Source organism: Onychostoma macrolepis, chromosome 22, assembly GCF_012432095.1.
Source record: "Onychostoma macrolepis isolate SWU-2019 chromosome 22, ASM1243209v1, whole genome shotgun sequence".
Classification (NCBI taxonomy): Eukaryota; Metazoa; Chordata; class Actinopteri; order Cypriniformes; family Cyprinidae; genus Onychostoma; species Onychostoma macrolepis.
In genome coordinates this window covers 8,238,444-8,245,725 of record NC_081176.1, presented here as the reverse complement: position 1 = coordinate 8,245,725, position 7,282 = coordinate 8,238,444, and the positions used below count along the sequence as shown (strand labels likewise).

At 39.7% G+C, this 7,282-nt stretch overlaps 1 long non-coding RNA gene across 1 annotated transcript; it reads right to left on the bottom strand.

The window, feature by feature from the left end:
* Positions 1-551: 551 nt before the first annotated feature.
* On the bottom strand, positions 552-6,505 carry LOC131529770 (uncharacterized). Its single transcript, XR_009268214.1, has 4 exons — positions 4,503-6,505; positions 4,033-4,137; positions 3,820-3,931; positions 552-959 (listed from the first exon to the last, which is right to left on the bottom strand). It is a non-coding gene; the product is annotated as an uncharacterized LOC131529770 (long non-coding RNA).
* Positions 6,506-7,282: the final 777 nt, after the last annotated feature.

The following is a 7,282-nucleotide window of genomic DNA, read 5'->3' as shown; positions in this document are numbered from 1 at the left end:
CCCAAATGAAACTATTTTTGTAAAGGCTATGGTGCTCACTTCTCAATTAAGTGCTCAATTAAGAAAATTCACAGTATGAATAATAAAAGCCTGTTCACACAAATGACTAACTATATTAGTGTCCACACCAATGGGCAATAGACCTTTTTCACATTTCCGGGTTTCTCAGCAGTAGAAGTCATCATAGTTGGGTTAACTTGAAGAGCAGTGAATGGGAGATTACCACAAATATATATATATATATATATATATATATATATATTGCATTCTCATTTGCTCAAATAGCAAAAGAAAAACTCCACAATAGTGTTTTCATGACTTTCAATAAAAGGACAAAAATTGAGAGAGACTGATAAGACAATCAGAAGATAGAACAATGTCAATGTCGCTCTTTTTACTCATGTGGATTCTCATTGGTTCAGTGGTTTTCAACTTTCATCAGCTGGGGGTAAAAAAAAAAAAATCATTTTGAAAGTAATTCAAGGATAACTTTATTCTGTGTCGTAGCTATATAATTAAAACGATATTAAATCCTTCTTTGGTGTGTATGGTCTATATAAGATAAATGTAGCCGCACTTCGGTAAATGCATGTCTGGATCTACACAATTGATGCAGGTAAACGTTTTCTTTACATTCTATTCTCCATTAAAAATGCAAGGCCACACTGCCCCGCGCTGCAAGAATGACTGAAATGCATGAATGTTTCAGGCGTCTTTCATGTTCGTGAGGGGAGGACGCGGTCATTGCGGGAGAAAGAGAGAGAAATCACATCAAGATCAGACAGCGGCCGGAGCTTCATTCTCTCTCTTCAAAGGAACCGTGTTCTAAAAATATCCACAATGTAGTCCAGAGATCGAGCGCAGACGCTTGCTGTTCTGATCTTTCACTCGACATCAACACCCACACTGGCGCGCTTGTCCTGATCAGTCGGTCCCTCAGAAGACATCAGTGAGTGTTACTGCAAATAACAAAGAGAAAGAAACAACAAGGGATAAGAGCGCTCGAGCTAAGTGCTTGCTGAAGCAGATTAGCTAATGCGAAATCTCTTCTCAGAATCTCCCGAACTCCCGCATTTCCCGGAATGCACGTTGCGGCTAAATTAAACAATAAACATCACAGACTTTAACTAGTCTGCAACATTTTCTAAAGATTGCCACGTGCAAAGCTCTGTGTTATGATGATAGGGTGTTGCATTGCCAGGGCAATGCTGTTTAGTTGCTAGGGTGTTATGGGTGGTTGCTAGGTGGTTTGACTTTGATCCAGGGGAAGCCTCGGAATCTGTAAACAGAAATCGTGCTGGAAAAAACATATACAGTATCTCACAGAAGTGAGTACACCCCTCACATTTTTGTAAATATTTTATTATATCTTTTCATGTGACAACACTGAAGAAATGACACTTTGCTACAATGTAAAGTAGTGAGTGTACATCTTGTATAACAGTGTAAATTTGCAGTCCCCTCAAAATAACTCAACACACAGCCATTAATGTCTAAACCGCTGGCCACAAAAGTGAGTACAACCCTAAGTGAAAATGTCCAAATTGGGCCCAATTAGCCATTTTCTCTCCCCGGTGTTATGTGACTCGTTAGTGTTACAAGGTCACAGGTGTGAATGGGGAGCAGGTGTGTTAAATTTGGTGTTATCGCTCTCACTCTCTCATACTGGTCACTGGAAGTTCAACATGGCACCTCATGGCAAAGAACTCTCTGAGGATCTGAAAAAAAAGAATTGTTGCTCTACATAAAGATGGTGTAGTCTATAAGAAGATTGCCAAGACCCTGAAACTGAGCTGCAGCACGGTGACCAAGACCATACAGTGGTTTAACAGGACAGGTTCCACTCAGAACAGGCCCGCCATGGTCGACCAAAGAAGTTGAGTGCACGTGCTCAGCGTCATATCCAGAGGTTGTGTTTGGGAAATAGACGTATGAGTGCTGCCAGCATTGCTGCAGAGGTTGAAGGGGTGGGCGGTCAGCCTGTCAGTGCTCAGACTATACGCTGCACACTGCATCAAATTGGACTGCATGGCTGTCGTCCCAGAAGAAAGCTTCTTCTAAAGATGATGAACAAGAAAGCCCACAAACAGTTTGCTGAAGACAAGCAGACTAAGGACATGGATTACTGGAACCATGTCCTGTGGTCTGATGAGAACAAGACAAACTTATTTGGTTCAGATGGTGTCAAGCTTGTGTGGCGGCAACCAGGTGAGGAGTACAAAGTGTGTCTTGCCTACAGTCAAGCATGGTGGTGGGAGTGTCATGGTCTGGGGCTGCATGAGTGCTGCCGGCACTGGGGAGCTACAGTTCATTGAGGGAACCATGAATGCCAACATGTACTGTGACATACTGAAGCAGAGCATGATCCCCTCCCTTCTATTCCAACATGATAACGACGCCAAACACACCTCCAAGACGACCACTGCCCTGCTAAAGAAGCTGAGGGTAAAGGTGATGGACTGACCAAGCATGTCTCCAGACCTAAACCCTATTGAGCATCTGTGGGGCATCCTCATACGGAAGGTGGAGGAGCACAAGGTCTCTAACATCCACCAGCTCCGTGATGTCGTCATGGAGGAGTGGAAGAGGACTCCAGTGGCAACCTGTGAAGCTCTGGTGAACTCCATGCCCAAGAGGGTTAAGGCAGTGCTGGAAAATAATGGTAGCCACACAAAATATTGACACGTTGGGCCCAATGTGGACATTTTCACTTAGAGGTGTACTCACTGTTGTGGCCAGCGGTTTAGACATTAATGGCTGTGTGTTGAGTTATTTTGAGGGGACAGCAAATTTACACTGTTATGCAAGCTGTACACTCACTACTTTACATTGTAGCAAAGTATAATTTCTTCAGTGTTGTCACATGAAAAGATATAATAAAATATTTACAAAAATGTGAGGGGTGTACTCACTTCTGTGAGATACTGTATTTCAGGTTTTTCTTGTCTTGTCAGTGGAAATACAATAAACTACAGAGCATAAATCAAACTAATTTGAATAGTGAAATAGCCTATGTAAAGAACATCATAAAATAAGGCCCAATAAATAAATAATAATTCATCAAACTATAAAATTAATATTATTATTTTATTGTATGGTATATTTTTATTTGAGTGTATTAAAATATAAAAATTGTAAAAAAAAAAATCCTTATTCATTGTTTTTATTATTTTAATGTACTGTTTATTATTTATTAACATTGAGTCTATAATACAAAGAAAATGACATTTTGATCACTTTATTATTTTAATATGCTCTATATTTATTACATTTATAAGACCCTTATCACCACTATTATTTAATTTATTATTTTAATTGATTTTTATTGTTGTATTTTATTATTTAATATTTATTATTTAAATTTTCACAGTCATTTATTTATAAATATTCACCATTTTTAATTAGAACCATTTGTATGTTCATATTGTGGCAATTAGGTAGCGTTTAAATCAGACTTGTCATTTTCTGTTAAGGTGTGGCCACATTTGTGAAATTTCTGTGAATTAGATGTAAAAGATGAAATTTCTGTTGTGACCAACTTATTGGGTTCATTTTGCATGAACCTATTGTGAAATCTGTGTAAGGAACTTTTTCACCTTAACGCAAAACTCCTGATTGCTTGGATTCCCACTGACATGATTGGATTTTACCAGCGAAATTTTGCCAAGCAACAGTAAATGTGACCACACCTTTACCCACCTTTTCCAGCTTTCTACTAAACCTCAATGAAAGTCGCAAAAGATCAAACAACTTTCTTTTTTTTTTTACATAAAATCTGCAAAACCTTCAAATACACATTGGTTTGATGGTAAAACTCACGGATTCAGGAAGTTTCTCAAGGGTCTACAGATGCCTTTTAAGTCCTAGCGGATGAGATCTAAGGTCCTGTGACTCTTTTTGCACTGTTCATGAACCACATCCTCTCAGAGCTCTATAAAAGATGCAATTGAAAGAGATTGATGGATGAAAAAGAAGAAAATGTCTACAAATAGAAGATCTGTATGTTTCTAAAGCTGTACAAAAGGTCATTACCCATCAAGAGCCTTTAGCCCTGAAGCCATTATGCTAAAAACGGCTTCCACGAACCAATCATTTGCTGAATTTCTCGTTGTATTCGGCCGTTTCGGGCTTCGGTATCTAGGAGTAATTAGCAGAGCATTAGCTGTAGCTGACAGAAGATGTGCGGCCTCCCGTTTGACCCACGGAATAACTGATGGAATCTCGTATCAGATCCAAAGCTTGTGTCCGCCTCCGACAGCTGTACCTAACCGACCCGTTTGATCCGGTAATTGACTCGGAGGTGATAAGAGAGACAAATACAGCCGGTGGAAAGGGATGGGGTGGAGGGCTTGAGATTAGACAGATTTGATTTCCTGTAGGGCTTAGTGAGTAGTGGCCTTCATATAAAACCAGCAGGAAAAATTACTTGGTTTGCTTTGCATGCAGTGGCTCTGCTTTAGGACCTAAAGGAATAGTTCACCCAGAAATGAAAATGTACTCACCCTTTAGGCCATCCAAGATGCAGATGAGTTTGTTTCTTCATTATTTTTGGAGAAATGTAGCATTGCATCACTTGCTCACCGATGGATACTCTGCAGTGAATGGGTGCCTTCAGAATGAGAGTCCAAACAGCTGATAAAAACATCACAATAATCCACAAGTAATCCACACCACTCCAGTCCATCAGTTAACATCTTGAAAAGATAAAAGCTGCATGTTTGTAAGAAACAAATCTAACAAAGTTAGAAACAAAAGAAACAAATCTTTAGTTTTGAACTAAAATACAAGTTAATAATCCATAATAACGCTTGATGAAGAAACAAATGAAGAAAGAAACATCTGATCTGATGAAGAAACAAACATCTTGGTTGGCTTGAGGGTTAGTAAAATTTCAGCAAATTAAAATTTTGGGGTGAATTATTCCTTTAAAGTGATGACGCAACTCTAAAATCAATTGATTTACTGCGTAAACACACGTCACTAAAATTCTCCAGTTGTGACGTTAGTGCAAGCAAAATGATGCACAACAGGGATGATTTGCAATATTAATGAAGAAAAACATTTGCATGATCCCGCACCAGACATTCGTCCAGAATAGCTCAGAGTTAATTACGGCGCGGTACTAATTGCCACGTGGTTGACACCGCGCATTGTTTCAGGTAATGGATTCTAATTGGTCTTCTTGATGATCTCCTAACAGTATCTTTCATATCTGGACTCCTTCGCGTGTGCTGATGAGAGAAAAAGAGTTTTACAGTTAAGAAATTAAGTCACGATGATATGGGGAAAAATTAAAGTTTTAAAGCAACTTGGATTGGACGAGCCATGTTCAAATAATAACAAATGATAATAATAATAAAATAATTTTTTACTAATATTAATGATAATAATTATTAATAATAATAATAATAAATAAAACATTATACATTTTATCATTATAATAATGTTGCAGTCACAAGCATGGCAAATTCAACACGGTCTCTTGTGGCTTTACTGCAGAATAACTCTTGACGTTAGAGATTAAGAGGTGCACAGAATTACTATATCAGGTGAAATATTATTAGCATGACATTTTCCTCTGCGTTTCATGGAAACCTTGGTAAAAGTAGTTGTGGAGACATTGTGTGAACAGCATCATTAGTTGTTCTCTGGCTGTGTTACTGGGTCGTGGATTTGATTGAGGACGCCGCGTCTCTAATGACCCTTGTGTGCTGCTACACTCACATGTCTAAATTCACAGTATTCAAAACCAGGCGGAGAGAAAAGTGAGGACAAGGCCGTCTGAGAGACGATTATCACTTGACTCAGAGCAAAAAATACTTAGGAGTCTCTTTCTGCCTTTGACATTTAGATATCTAGATACATCTCTATCCATCTATCCATCATTCTATCTATCTATCTATCTATCTATCTATCTATCTATCTATCTATCTACTAATGAATCTGTATATCATTCTATCATTCTTTCTTCTCATCAACATATCTATCGACCCATCCACCTATCCATCATCCATCTACCCATCCATCTTTCGACCCATCAGTCTATCCATCTATCTATCCATCAATCAATCTATCATCCATCCATCTACCCACCCATCTTTCTACCCATCTATCTACAGTATCTATGATCCATCCATCTATCTATCTATCTATCCACCCATTTACGTATATACTCTTCTATCCATCCATCTAGCCACCCATTTACGACCCATTTATCATCCATCCGTCTGTCCATCATCCATCCACCCACCCATCTTTCTACCCATCTATCTAGCCATCCATCCACCCACCCATCCATCCATCCATCCATCTACGTTTCCACCCATTTACATATTTATTTACTCTTCTATCCATCCATCTAACCACCTACCCATTTTCTACCCATCAATCTAGCCATCCATCCACCCACCCATCCATCCATCCATCCAATTTGTCCACCAATTTAAATATCTATTTACTCTTCTATCCATCCATCATCTGTCTATCATCTATCATCTATCCATCCATCTACCCACCCATCTTTCTACCCATCTATCTATCCATCCATCTAACTATTAATCTATCAATTGTCTATCCACCTTTCTATCCATCCATCAATGTTTCCACCCATCTACATATCTGTTTAGTCTTCTATTCATCCATATACCCACCCATTTTTGACACATCAGTCGATCCATCCATCCATTCATCTATCCATCATCCATCTGTCCATTCATCCATCCATCCATCCACCCACCCATCTTTCTACCCATCAATCTACCCATCCATCATCCGTCATCTATCTCACATGTATTGAAGGATCTGACTGAGAGGAGGTCTGGGCTGACATAACTTCTTGTTTCAGAGCAGTCGTCTGTACTGCCCAGTGATTGGCTTGTTCATGCGGCGTGAAATTCCTCACGAAAGGCCAGAGCTGTTGATTCCGTCCTTCACACCATCACCCTGCCCTCTAATTTATGACTTGCTGTTGCACCAATTAGCGCCATAGGGCCACACGGCACCACACAGGTGTCCCAGTCCGTGTTAATGATTCGCTGTCTCACTGCTTCCCGCCACCGTGTCAGAGAGAGCAGAAGTGGAGATGACATTCTGCGTCGTGGGAGTCGAGAAAAACACGCATCGAGAAGGATCCAAGGGACTGAGAGGAGGTTCGGGCTGCAGGCCTCGTTGCTCCATCATGAGTCAGTTGACCTCTGGTAAAGCATATGAAGTGTTATACGGAGGCAGGCGGTGATTCTGGAGGTAGAGAGCATGTTAGTTTTACATATATATATGTCCTCAA